Source organism: Procambarus clarkii, chromosome 60, assembly GCF_040958095.1.
Source record: "Procambarus clarkii isolate CNS0578487 chromosome 60, FALCON_Pclarkii_2.0, whole genome shotgun sequence".
NCBI lineage: Eukaryota > Metazoa > Arthropoda > Malacostraca > Decapoda > Cambaridae > Procambarus > Procambarus clarkii.
Window position 1 is genome coordinate 22,061,000 of NC_091209.1, and position 15,627 is coordinate 22,076,626.

General features: G+C 39.8%; 1 protein-coding gene across 1 annotated transcript in view; it reads left to right on the forward strand.

Annotated features, from left to right (window-relative positions):
* Nucleotides 1-15,627, forward strand: part of LOC123766703 (neuroligin-4, X-linked) — a 130,625-nt gene that overhangs the window by 61,874 nt on the left and 53,124 nt on the right. The window lies entirely within an intron of this gene.

Here is a 15,627-nt window from a genome sequence, read left to right on the forward strand (position 1 = left end):
CAGCTTGAAAATAAGGTTTTTGTAGGAGGATATAATACATGCATTATGACCAAACCACACATCAGAAAGTGAAGAAACGACGACGTTTCGGTCCGTCCTGGACCATTATCGAGTCCTGCAATTTGATATGGATTGGACGGACAGAAACATCGTCGTCTCCTCATCTTCTGATATGTGGTTTGGTCATCATATCTTCACCCACGTTATTGTGACTCATCATCTAATACGCACATTTTTCACCTTGCTAGTGAGATACATTTCCATTGGCAGAACGTTAAATTTATCAGAATGTTAATATAAAAAAAAATTGGCAAGAGCACATTTACCACGTTTTTCATTAAAATTAATACCTGCGTGTAATTCAATCTCCATTTGGCCGCGGTTCTAATGCAAGCGATCACAGACCAAAGTGTGTTGTGTTCGCCTCGGTAATGTTCCAGTAACATTCTGATCCCACAACTTTAATTAACACAGCTGAAGTTATCCTGATTATTTTATAATTTGGAGGAAGTTTTACAATTTGTAAAGATTGTTTATATGTTTTACAAATATTTGAAATATTTTTGTGTTTAAGAATGTGCTCTCAATTATTGATGATCTTATCTCCATTTATTTTATTAATTTTTATTACGTGATCTCCCTGATAATCCTAATTACATTATGGATCTAAGTTACAATTATAACTTATAAGTCTTGATACTCCAGGAGCTCCATAAATACTCCATATTTCTTAAGTACTGTGTGGCATACCATGCGAGCTCTCACAGTACGTGTTGGAACAACCATATATACGGAACAGTGTCACTTTCACACCAGCGTTGTTACTTATTTATGCATATTTCCTCTCCCTAATAAAAATATAAATTTATTTAATTTGTGTTTTTTCTATTATTTATTGTTTTATTTATGTCTTTTCATCCATTTTTCCTCTTTTTTTATATCTTAACCTTATGATTTTAGTTCCCTCTTAATTTCCCTATCATTTTTCTTTCTGTAATAATTTATTCATTCACTGATTTATAAACAAAATATTTTTACCTTTTCCTCTTACTTGGCCTCAAAGTTCCCTTTATTTCCGTCGCATTGGTCGTTTAATTTTTAGAGTTTCCCTTGTCTTTTGCCTCCTCTCCTTACTTTCTCGAAAATATACCTGCATAACTTTCATACCTTTTTCACGCGTTCCAAGGAAACTTATTTTCATATCCCCGTCCCCATACCAGGCCTCCTCCATCGTCCCCTTCCACATCAACCCCTTCCATCGCACTCCCCATCAAGCTCACAACATTTCCAGCCCCCCAAATTCTCACCCATAACCAGCCCCCGCCCCCCAACTTGGTCACATTTTATTTTTAGATACTTTTTTCTCAACTTTAGCACTTTCTCAGACTAATTCCTTTCATCTTTCACTCCAACTTTTATGGAGCCACTTTCGCTATTAGCTGCCGTCGCCAGGCTTTTCTCTCTTCATCTCTTTCTTAACCTCTCCTCCCATCATTCTCTGCCTCCTTGTCTCCTTGTCTCTCTCTCACTCTCTCACTCTGCTTATATATCTCCCGATTTGAGAGTCGTCATCCATACTTCACTATCTCTTTGCCCTCCTTCCTGCCTGTCTTCCTTTCTCCCGCCTAGTCAGTCTGCCTCTTTGCCTTTCTGACAGCCTCTCTAGTATCCTCCCTTACTCTATGATTCCCTATCTACCTCTCTGGTTCCCCTCCCTGCTTCTCTACTTCCTTTAGTTCCTCCTTGTTTTCACCCTTTCCATTCCTTTTTGATTCCCTCTCTGCTCCTGAGACGCTTCATGCCTCTGTCTTCTTCCCTACCTCCCTGTTTCCCTATCTATCCCATTGTCTTCCTGCTTCCCTTCCTGTCCCATTGTCTTCCTGTTTCCCTGCCTTACTCATTCCTTACTACATGCCTCCGTCCATGCCGTTTTCATAACTCTGTCATTGCCCTCTTGCCTACCTGCCTCCCTCTTTCCTATCTTCCTCATTCCTCACATATTCCTTTCCCTCTCTCCCTCCTTGACTTTTTCCACCCAATCCTATCTCTTCCCTTTCCTCCCTACCTATATAAAACAAGACCAAGATAAACATACTTTGACACTTCTAAAGTGTGGTATACACTGACAAGCAACTGAGAAAATTACTAATATGAAGTATCAGTAATTATATGATATGATAGAATTCCCACTTTAGACGAAAGCTAGGAAAATCTTTGATGCTCAATAACAACTTCAAACATACAGAAGGTGCCCATTCCAATTTTAATATGCACGAGATAAGAGTAAAATAGAAAGCACAAGGATGCCTTAATAAACTACAAAGTAAACTAAACTACTAAGTTCCAAAGGGTAACGAAGGACACTACAGCCGAATTAAAAGTAAAGGTCAACAAACTGATCGAAACTGTGAACGCCAAGAAATCCGGACTCCACCTGCCTAAGATCATTGGGGAATATAAACCTGGATATGCTTATGGAAATGTCAAGACGCACAAGCCTGGAAACCCACTTCGGCCAATCATTAGCCAGATACCCACACCCACGTACAGACTGGCGAAGCGACTCAACGGCCTGCTGACTCCTTATGTTCCTTGCGCCTTCAGCCTGAAGTCTCCAAAGGAATTTGTTGACTTACTGCGGGGCGCACGGGCCACAGGGATAAGAGCCTCGTTGGACGTAGAATCGCTGTTTACCAACGTACCTGTGGACGAGACAATCGGAATGATAGCCGACAGAGTGTATCGTGATCCAGCCTGTACTCCTCTTGACATACCAGAAAATATTCTGAGGAAACTACTCCAAGCTTGTACTAAAGAGGCACCCTTCTTGAGCCCGGATGGGCACATGTATAAGCAAGTAGATGGGGTCACCATGGGTTCTCCCCTAGGTGTCCTGTTTGCAAACTTCTACATGGGTACCATCGAGCAAAAAGTCTTAGTCGACATGAACTTGAAACCGGCCATATACTGCAGGTATGTTGACGACATTTTTACACAGGTACCTAATGTCAGACATCTGCAGGAGCTGAAGGAGGCATTTGAGCAGAGTTCCGTGCTGCGTTTCACTTACGAGATGGAAAAGGATGGGAAGCTGCCCTTTCTAGATGTAACAGTCATGGAAAAGGGCAGAGGTTTCCACACTGCAGTCTACACTAAGGAAACAAACATAGGAATGTGCCTAAATGCCAACAGCGACTGCCCAGACAGGTACAAGAGGAGTGTTGTTAACGCATATGTCGACCGTGCTCTCAGCCACAGCTCAGAATGGAAGCAAGTCGACGAAGAACTCTGTAGGGTAAGGCAGGTCCTAGTTAATAACGGCTTCTCCAATGGTTTCGTCGAAGACATCATAAGAAGGAAAGTGAAAAGCCATGCAACCTCTGAAGAGACAACTAACACAACACCTATACCCCCTATTAGACTATTTTACAGGAACTTCTTTTCCACAGCTCATAAAACGGAGGAAAGGGTCCTGAAAGATATTGTTAATAGAAACGTTATCCCTACAGACAAAAATAAGAGGATACAACTGACGATTTACTATAAAACCAGAAAAACGGCCAACCTACTCATGAGAAACTCTCCAGACACAAAACAGAACGCTTTAAAAGAGACTAACGTCGTCTATGCCTTCAAATGCCCACTTGGGGACTGTAAGCTCAAAAAAAACCAGTATATAGGCAAGACAACAACATCTCTTTCTAGGCATTTAACGATGCATAAGCAACAGGGCTCCATTAAGGAACATATAATCTCTTCCCACAACCAAACCATCGCCAGAGAAATCCTAGTAAACAACACAGAAATCATCGATAGATACAGCGATAGCAGGCGGCTTGACGTTTGCGAGGCACTACACATCAAGAAGTCAACACCAGCAATCAACAGCCAATTATTGCACAACTATATTCTACCCACCTCAAGACTCCGCTCCAATATAGAAGCATCAAGAAATATGGACCAATAGGCTTTCTACAAACACTTCTATTCAATATCCATTGTTACGTGTTCTGTCTTGTGTTGATGAAATTAATACCCTATTAATACTCTTGTTCTGTCTTGTGTTGATGAAATTAATACCCTATTAATACCACATTTTGTTCTGTCTTGTGTTAATGCCACATCACCCCTTCCACGTCACTCAAATGTAGATATAAAAACGGAGATACGTAAGTTCTATTCAGTTGTGTATTTGTGAACTAAAGTCTTTGAAAATGTAATAAGTTTTACGAAACGCGCCCGTGTCGCGTCAGACTAGAAATAAAAATGAATTTTGGAGAATTGATTTTTGATTTACCTCCAACAGTGAAGCGTAATGTACGAAAGATTGAGAAAATTCGTGTTAGAATTATTAATCTTACTTTTTCGGTCATATTTAATAATATATATATATATATAAATATATATATATATATAAATATATATATATATATATATATATATATATATATATATATATATATATATATATATATATATATATATATATATTATCTTGAACCACAATAATGTCTCTAGAACGACAGTAATGTCTCTAGAAACACAATAATGTCTCTAGAAACACAATAATGTCTCTAGAAACACAATAATGTCTCTAGAACTATAGAACAACAGAATCATATCAGAATAGTTTTAAGGACACGAAAGCTTTTGAGGCACCGTACATGTGAACCCCGGCACAGAAATACCAACTTAAAAAGCTCAATACAAAAGCGAGTATAATCAGAAACAGGATACGTGATCACGACATACAAAATCTTAAGTGGACAATGACAAATTACATTAGAACGAAATGCGTGGTGTATTCAGCAGCCGAAGAGGACTTGGGTGTAAGAAATACTAAGATACTATCGTAATGAAATGAAACATTTATATTGCCAAAGATTAGTTTGCAACTGGAATGAGATACAGAAGACGTAAGAATTAAAACCATTCATTCTCTGAAATTTAGATTTGATAGCAACATGATTAGTCAAATGCCATTGCAAAAGGCGATCGACAGTTGTAAAGATGGTTCCCAAGAGCTGAATACTAGTCCTGCAGGCGCAATACACCCAAGTAAACAACGCTCTCTTGCTCCCTCTCTGGCCACACATGGAGAATTCAGCGCACACAACAGAGGTATCGTCAGGGAGCAATTTACTTTTCATCCCTTTGTTAGCGAGAACTGTGAGACGGGTCTTTGAGATCAGCTATCACACGCTACAAGAAAGCCGCAGGAAGCCATGCATTTTAGATCACCTCTGTGCTCCCTCCTGGAAAGAGGAGAGGGAAGGAAGGAGTAAGAGAGAGAGATCAAGAGAGAGAGAGAGGGAGGGTAGAGAGAAAAGGCGACAGAGAGATGCAGAGACAGAGGCGAGGGGGTGAGAGAAAGAGCGAGTGAGCTAGGGAGAGGTTTGGTGCCTAAAGAAACAGCCTTCTCGACACTATATTCCAAACCAATCTCACAATTCCTCGCGCCTTTGTATTGGTCTTAAGGTTTTTCTTCCCAACGCTTGTTCCTGAGGTGGTGTGGGCAGTTGGTGTGGCTGGAGAAGGTGGTGTGCACTTACGTAACTCTGCTTCCGGGGTTGAGCTTCTGTCTGGGGCCTAGGCTTTTGATCTAACTACTAACCTTCCTCTTGTATATCCAGCAAACCTAAATATCCTTTAATTTCAGCTTTTCAAACGTCTTCAGTGCTGTCTCTTAAGAAATATTTCCTTGCATCTCTTATGTTGTCCTCCAACATCAATACATGTTATACTTTATTGTTTCTACTATTGATAAACAGTTTATGTTTGTTTATCAATTGCTCCAAGGATTTTGCAGGTCACGATCATCCAACCTCTTTCCTTGCTAGGTCGGCGATAAAATTTAATTCTTTTCAGTCTTTCCTCGTAACACAGACCTCTAAATTGGGGAAACGAATTTGTATAAAATCTCATCTAAGATTCTAACCTTATAATTTTGAATATGAGGGTTCCATGCCATGTCTTCACAGTATACTTTCAGTTGTACATCCACTGTGAGCAATGCTGTAGATACCTCCTTGTCTTGTGTGCAAGTGAGTGAATGAGTGACTGAGTGTGTGTGTGTGTACTCACCTATTTGTGCTTGCAGGATCGAGCATTGACTCTTGGATCCCGCCTTTCTAGCTATCGGTTGTTTACAGCAATGACTCCTGTCCCATTTCCCTATCATACCTAGTTTTAAAAGTATGAATAGTATTTGCTTCCACAACCTGTTCCCCAAGTGCATTCCATTTTTCTACTACTCTCACGCTAAAAGAAAACTTCCTAACATCTCTGTGACTCATCTGAGTTTCCAGTTTCCACCCATGTCCCCTCGTTCTGTTATTATTACGTGTGAATATTTCATCTATTTCCACTTTGTCAATTCCCCTGAGTATTTTATATGTCCCTATCATATCTCCTCTCTCCCTTCTTTTCTCTAGTGTCGTAAGGTTCAGTTCCTTCAGCCGCTCTTCATATCCCATCCCTCGTAACTCTGGGACAAGCCTCGCCGCAAACCTCTGAACCTTCTCCAGTTTCTTTATGTGTTTCTTCAGGTGGGGGCTCCATGATGGCGCGGCATACTCTAAGACGGGTCTCACGTAGGCAGTGTAGAGCGCCCTAAAAGCCTCCTCATTTAGGTTTCTGAATGAAGTTCTAATTTTCGCCAGTGTAGAGTACGCTGCTGTCGTTATCCTATTTATATGTGCCTCAGGAGTTAGATTAGGTGTCACATCCACTCCCAGGTCTCTTTCTCGAATCGTTACAGGTAGGCTGTTCCCCTTCATTGTGTACTGTCCCTTTGGTCTCCTGTCACCTGATCCCATTTCCATAACTTTACATTTACTGGTGTTAAACTCCAGTAGCCATTTCCCTGACCATCTCTGCAGCCTGTTTAAGTCCTCTTGGAGGATCCTACAATCCTCGTCTGTCACAACTCTTCTCATTAATTTTGCGTCATCCGCAAACATTGACATGTATGATTCCACTCCTGTAAACATATCATTTACGTAAATTAGAAAGAGGATTGGTCCCAGCACCGATCCTTGAGGTACTCTACTTGTTACTGTTCGCCAGTCCGACTTTTCGCCCCTTACCATTACCCTCTGGCTCCTTCCTGTTAGGTAGTTCTTCACCCATACTAGGGCCTTTCCGCTTACTCCTGCCTGCCTCTCAAGTTTGTATAGCAGTCTCATGTGCGGTACCGTATCAAAGGCCTTTTGGCAGTCAAGAAATATGCAGTCTGCCCAGCCTTCTCTGTCCTGCCTTATCCTTGTTACTTTATTATAGAATTCTAAAAGGTTTGTTAGGCATGATTTCCCTGTCCAGAACCCATGTTGGTGCTTGTTTACAAACCCAATGCTCTCCAGGTGCTCAACAAGTCTTAGCCGAATTATTCTTTCAAGTATTTTGCAGGGGATGCTTGTCAGTGATACGGGTCTGTAGTTAAGTGCCTCCTCCCTTTTTGAAAATCGGTACGACATTTGCCTCCTTCCAGCAACTGGGCAATTCTCCCGACATAAGTGATTCATTAAAGATCATTGCCAGAGGCACGCTGAGAGCCTGCGCTGCCTCTTTAAGTATCCACGGTGATACTTTGTCTGGTCCAACAGCTTTATTTGCATCCAGTGTTGTCAACTGTTTCGTTACATCCTCTGCTGTCACCTCTATATCTGATAGTCTTTCATCTTGGGTAATCTCTTCTAACAATGGGAGCTGCTCAGGCTCGGTTGTGAACACTCCATGGAATTTTGCATTCAGTACCTCGCAGATTTCCTTGTCGCGTTCTGTATATGCCCCTTCTGTTTTCCTCAGTCTTGTCACTTGGTCATTTACCGACATCTTCCTTCTTATATGGCTATGTAGTAATTTTGGTTGCTTTTTCGCTTTGACTGCAATATCATTCTCATAATTTCTTTCCGACACTCGTCTTATGTTAATGTAATCATTCCTAGCTCTGTTACATCTAATCCTGTTGTCCTCTGTCCTTTGTCTTCTGTACTTCCTCCACTCCCTCCTGCTTCTCACCTTTGCTTCCTGACACTGTCTATTAAACCATGGGTTATTATATTCCCTCCTGCTTTTTTCCTTTATTGTTGGAATAAATCTCTCTTCAGCCTCCTTGCATTTCAATATGACTTGGTTCATCATACCTTGCACTGTTTTTCCTCTAAGTTCTTCCTCCCACTGCACTTCTCCCAGGTAGTCCCTTATCCTTCTGTAGTTCCCTTTTCTGTAATCAAGTCTCCTTTCCCGGACCTCTTGTCCTTTGGTCACAATTTTAAGCTCCATCATGTAGTCAAAGACTAGGACACAATGGTCACTAGCTCCTAGTGGTATTTCATGTTCCAACTGCTCGATGTCTTCTACATTCTGAGTGAAAATGAGATCTAATAGGCTGGGCGTATCCCCTCCTCTTTCCCTAGTATCTTCTTTCACATGCTGTGTTAGGAAATTCCTGTCAATAACGTCTACCAGCTTCGCTCCCCAGGTCTCCTCCCCGCCATGGGGATTCCTCATTTCCCAATCTATCTCTCCGTGATTTAGGTCCCCTATGACCAGCAGCTTCGCTCTCATTCTATGCGCTAAAGTTGCTGCCCTCTGCAGTTCATCTATACATGTCTTGTTGCTGTCCTCGTACTCCTGCCTGGGCCTTCTACTGTTTGGTGGGGGATTGTAGAGTATCAAGATTACAATCTTCTTCCCATCCACTGTCAGAGTTCCATGTATGAAGCTCGTGCTTTCATTGGTACCCGGATTTTCCAGCTCATCAAACTTCCATTTCCGCTTTATTAGTAGTGCCACTCCTCCTCCCTGTCTCTGTGTCCTTTCTTTTCTTATCACCTGGTACCCCTCTGGAAAGATTGCATCCGAGATCATGCCATTTATTTTAGTTTCCACTATTGCCACTATGTCTGGGTCTGCCTCACTAACTCTTTCTTTTATCTCGTGTGTGTGTGTGTGTGTGTGTGTGTGTGTGTGTGTGTGTGTGTGTGTGTGTGTGTGTGTGTGTGTGTGTGTGTGTGTGTGTGTGTACTCACCTAGTTGTGCTTGCGGGGGTTGAGCTCTGGCTCTTTGGTCCCGCCTTTCAACTGTCAATCAACTAATGTACAGGTTCCTGAGCCTACTGGACTCTATCATATCTACACTTGAAGCTGTGTATGGAGTCAGAATCAACCTGTAGTGAATGAAAGTATATATACTTAGAACCTGTAGTGAGTATATATATATATATATATATATATATATATATATATATATATATATATATATATATATATATATACATATATATATATATATATATATATATATATATATATATATATATATATATATATACACACACACACACACACACATATATATGTGTGTGTGTGTATATATATATATATATATATATATATATATATATATATATATATATATATATATATATATATATATATATATATATATATATATACACACACACACACACACACATATATATGTGTGTGTGTGTATATATATATATATATATATATATATATATATATATATATATATATATATATATATATATATATATATATATACATATATATATATATATATATGTCGTACCTAGTAGCCAGAACGCACTTCCCAGCCTACTATGCAAGGCCCGATTTGCCTAATAAGCCAAGTTTTCCTGAATTAATATATTTTCTCTAATTTTTTTCTTATGAAATGATAAAGCTACCCATTTCAAAATGTATGAGGTCAATTTTTTTTATTGGAGCTAAAATTAACGTAGATATATGACCGAACCTAACCAACCCTACCTAACCTAACCTAACCTATCTTAATAGGTTAGGTTAGGTTAGGTGGCAGAAAACGTTAGGTTAGGTTAGGTTAGGTTAGGTAGGTTAGGTAGTCGAAAAACAATTAATTCATGAAAACTTGGCTTATTAGGCAAATCGGGCCTTGCATAGTAGGCTGAGAAGTGCGTTCTGGCTACTAGGTACGACATATATATATATATATATATATATATATATATATATATATATATACCCAAGTCCTATTAAGAAAGTTTTTGGTTGATGCTGCCAGAGGGGGCTAGTGTATTGTGCACCCCATACTAATTCTGTGAGCGGAAGCATAAAAGAATACAGAGCACAAAAGATGTTAATCGAACCTCACTGCAGTTTTACATTAACAATTTCATCTAACATACACATTAAATAATTATAATGACTAGTTACAAACTTTAGATATGCAACATATATGTTTTTACAATAAATTATTATGCATCGAAGGTAGGACATTTGTTCTTTAAATAATTTATATATGGGAAATTATCGGATCACAGAAGAGTTGTCGTTTATTATTATTAGTTTCACGCTATTCAGCTTATACATTAGGCTCATATGTTATTTACCTAATAGAAGCAAAATATGGATATAGTGCAAGGATTTCAGATATTTTAACATGTAATAATATGCCATTACATGCAGCTCGAGTGCAGATCCAGCTCTATATTGTTCAATCCTTAAACAGTCTACGATGTAATGCCGTAGCAGTCAAGCGTACCCATGTCTCCTGTCATACACTTTATTCTTCACTTCATCTAGATCCCCATACAAGCCAAACTGATACTTGTAGCCGAGTCGTAATCGAGCTGCGACAATGTCTGTCAGTCTACTGACTTTATTACTTGCCCCAGACCAGACGCCACACCAGACCAATGAGATAACCTACTTCTTTGAGTAGTCAAATTTTCATGAAACTCCTCCGACTGAGTACTGCAATCCATCTCCCTGAGAGAAACCGGATCATCACGCCCTTCACGTGAAAGATTAGGGGTTATAAGTTTTTGCTCAGCACCTCAGCGATTACCAATTGTTCTATGACGAAAAAGTTGAAAATCAGCTGATCTTCCCCGCTCAAACAAGTTGATTAAGAAAGTTGATACTCGGAGAAACAGCCGAGACTTGGGGTGGTGGAGGGAGGGAAGGTGTGAGGGTAGGAAAGGAGGAATTTTGAGGGAGTGGTTAGGGTAAGAAGTCTGAGCCTGGTTTTGATGGAGTTCAAGGAATTGGATCCGGCAAGGAGTTTGAGTGAATGGTTAAGGTGAAAGAGCATTGTGTTGTTTGAAGGAGTTTTGAGAACGTGATTTGCATAAGGTAAGGCAATTATACGGAGTTTGGATATGAAGGAAGGGTTTGAGAAAACTGAGAATAACTATTTAAAAGACTGGAATATGAGAGTAAAAAAAAGAAATATCGTCAGAAAAATGTGAAGAAGACATGAAAGACTAGGAAGCAAGAGAGCTGAGCGAGAGAAGGCGAGAATGTAAAGGTATAGAAAGAAGATTCGATGACAGTAAAGATGAGAGTAACACCTCCCAAGGAATATGACAGGGAAATATGGAAAACGAATTTCTTTGAATTCAGAAACGTCAGAGTCTCCGACAACTTTACATGGATGGATTTTTGAAGATTTTATGATTTACGACGGATTGGGAAAACTTTAGAACTTGTGCAGCTCCTAAATTGGTGAAGAGCAAAGTTCAAACCTCTTTCCTTCCCGCCTCCCAATTGCCTGATAGCTCCTCCCAAGTGTGTCAGAAGCGTTCGCGACAATCTCAGCACCAGCTTCTGTGACCATTTCGGTAGCTTCTAAGATCTCAATAAGACTTTCAATACCCTCTACTACTCTTAGTAGCGTGTTTGACTCCTTTCAGTAGCATCATGACCCTTTTCAGAAGCTCAGTAGCTTCTGCGACCTTTTCATTAGCCTCTCAGACCTTAATAAGACTCTTAATAGCCTCTACGACCCTCTTAGTAGCGTGTTTGATCCATTCAGTAACATCAATAAGACTCGCTCAGTATCTTAGGACGAACTAGTAAAGGGTTATTAGCCTGATGGTAATATTGATAAAATACTAGTTGTAAATGGTGCTAAGATTGCTATTAGAGGGCTCAAGAATTACTAAGACGGGCTCAAATGTTACTGAGAGGATCTTACACAATATCTGGGGGACGAGGGGGATGGGAATACCATATATTCTCCACGATAACTCTTCATACGCCACCAGTCTCCTCTCACATTCCACTATAACTCTTCATCTTCCAAAAGTATCCGGTTATCCTCATCCATTTCTCCTCATCCTCAACTAATACTCTCTCTCACAGTCCCTCATATCACATCATCCGTCACTATAACTCTTCATCTCCTTCTTGGAGATTTTAGTCTCCCTCTCTGAAGTCTTCGTGTAGGTCTAATTAACATTCTCACAGTTGACTTATGTGAGTAAACTATTACTGTGCATGTCTGTATACCACACACCAGCCACACGATTTTGTGTCGTAAATATTTTTATTGACGAATGAAATTTATTACATTAAAACAATGGAGATATATATGTCAGCAGAGGAAGAAGAGGACGATGCATACAAAATATATATTTATTATTATCATTAGTATATTTTGGTAGCAGTCTTTCCTGTAGACATATATTATTAAATATGACCGAAAAAGTAAGATTAATAATTCTAACACGAATTTTCTCAATCTTTCGTACATTACGCTTCACTGTTGGAGGTAAATCAAAAATCACTTCTCCAAAATTCATTTTTATTTCTAGTCTGACGCGACACGGGCGCGTTTCGTAAAACTTATTACATTTTCAAAGACTTCACAAATACACAACTGATTAGAACTTGCGTTTCTCTGATTTTATATCTACATTTGAGTGAGGTGGGAAGGGTGATGTGGCATTAACACAAGACAGAACAATAGGGGATATTAATAGGGTATTAAAAGTATCAACACAAGACAGAACAGAAACAATGGGTATTGAATAGAAGTGTTTGTAGAAAGCCTATTGGTCCATATTTCTTGATGCTTCTATATTGGAGCGGAGTCTTGAGGTGGGTAGAATATAGTTGTGCAATAATTGGCTGTTGATTGCTGGTGTTGACTTCTTGATGTGTAGTGCCTCGCAAACGTCAAGCCGCCTGCTATCGCTGTATCTATCGATGATTTCTGTGTTGTTTACTAGGATTTCTCTGGCGATGGTTTGGTTATGGGAAGAGATTATATGTTCCTTAATGGAGCCCTGTTGCTTATGCATCGTTAAACGCCTAGAAAGAGATGTTGTTGTCTTGCCTATATACTGGGTTTTTTGGAGCTTACAGTCCCCAAGTGGGCATTTGAAGGCATAGACGACGTTAGTCTCTTTTAAAGCGTTCTGTTTTGTGTCTGGAGAGTTTCTCATGAGTAGGCTGGCCGTTTTTCTGGTTTTATAGTAAATCGTCAGTTGTATCCTCTGATTTTTGTCTGTAGGGATAACGTTTCTATTAACAATATCTTTCAGGACCCTTTCCTCCGTTTATGAGCTGTGGAAAAGAAGTTCCTGTAAAATAGTCTAATAGGGGGTATAGGTGTTGTGTTAGTTGTCTCTTCGGAGGTTGCATGGCTTTTCACTTTCCTTCTTATGATGTCTTCGATGAAACCATTGGAGAAGCCGTTATTGACTAGGACCTGCCTTACCCTACAGAGTTCTTCGTCGACTTGCTTCCATTCTGAGCTGTGGCTGAGAGCACGGTCGACGTATGCGTTAACAACACTCCTCTTGTACCTGTCAGGGCAGTCGCTGTTGGCATTTAGGCACATTCCTATGTTTGTTTCCTTAGTGTAGACTGCAGTGTGGAAACCTCCGCCCTTTTCCATGACTGTTACATCTAGAAAAGGCAGCTTCCCATCCTTTTCCGTCTCGTAAGTGAAACGCAGCACGGAACTCTGCTCAAATGCCTCCTTCAGCTCCTGCAGATGTCTGACATCAGGTACCTGTGTAAAAATGTCGTCAACATACCTGCAGTATATGGCCGGTTTCAACTAACACAACACCTATACCCCCTATTAGACTATTTTACAGGAACTTCTTTTCCACAGCTCATAAAACGGAGGAAAGGGTCCTGAAAGATATTGTTAATAGAAACGTTATCCCTACAGACAAAAATCAGAGGATACAACTGACGATTTACTATAAAACCAGAAAAACGGCCAGCCTACTCATGAGAAACTCTCCAGACACAAAACAGAACGCTTTAAAAGAGACTAACGTCGTCTATGCCTTCAAATGCCCACTTGGGGACTGTAAGCTCCAAAAAACCCAGTATATAGGCAAGACAACAACATCTCTTTCTAGGCGTTTAACGATGCATAAGCAACAGGGCTCCATTAAGGAACATATAATCTCTTCCCATAACCAAACCATCGCCAGAGAAATCCTAGTAAACAACACAGAAATCATCGATAGATACAGCGATAGCAGGCGGTTTGACGTTTGCGAGGCACTACACATCAAGAAGTCAACACCAGCAATCAACAGCCAATTATTGCACAACTATATTCTACCCACCTCAAGACTCCGCTCCAATATAGAAGCATCAAGAAATATGGACCAATAGGCTTTCTACAAACACTTCTATTCAATACCCATTGTTTCTGTTCTGTCTTGTGTTGATACTTTTAATACCCTATTAATATCCCCTATTGTTCTGTCTTGTGTTAATGCCACATCACCCTTCCCACCTCACTCAAATGTAGATATAAAATCAGAGAAACGCAAGTTCTAATCAGTTGTGTATTTGTGAAGTCTTTGAAAATGTAATAAGTTTTACGAAACGCGCCCGTGTCGCGTCAGACTAGAAATAAAAATTTATTATTATCATGTATGTATATCAAGCAATTTACAACATATCCTCATACCTATCTTATCACAATGAAAATCACAACAGGTACGACAGATTATCTGGGAAATGTAATTCTTCAATACATTTTAAGTGTGTATTGAAGAGGAATCTTAAATTATTTTCTCAAAATTCTTAAAATAAGTCTTAAGACACCTAAGCCTCTCCGATAACAAAAATTAGGGGATAAAAACCTCATAAAAATTACATCGGCAGAAGGTCTATTGGCCCATACGTGGCAGCTCCAATTTATACCTACCCAAACTCAGTCATATATATGTTTAACCTACGGCTGACGCAATCCAGCGATCCCACTTTTATTACATTACCAAGCAAATTGTCCAGAAATCTACACCCCTATTTTCAAACCAATTTATATATCCAGTTTATTCCCAGAACTTTATTAAATCTAAACTTATCCAATTTCTTACCATTGTTTCGTGTTCTATTTTGTGTTTATTTATATAAAACCTCAGTAATGTCTTCTTTGTTATAGGAGACCTTACATTGTTCTGAGGGAAGGGAACTATGAGGGGAAAGCATTAAGCCACTACGACTATATAGCACTTGGAAGGGGTCAGGATAAGGATTTGGAAAGGGACGGAGGGAAGAAATGGTCCCTAACCATTTGGATGGTCGGGAATTGAACGCCGACCTGCATAAACCGAGACCGTCGCTCTACCGTCCAGCCCAAGTGGTTGGGCAAATAGCAGCTGCGTCCACTCCTGGTGAATAACAGTAGCCTCAATACATGGTGAATAACAACTATTCTGAGGGAACAAAAGCACTTACGGATGAGAGCTGCAGCGCAGACTTACGCTGAGTATCATACATCTTGGGCTTTTATGCAGAATTTGCCAATTACTTTAAGTTGTGGCGGATTCTTTCTTAAATAAGGCGACACTCAAATTAG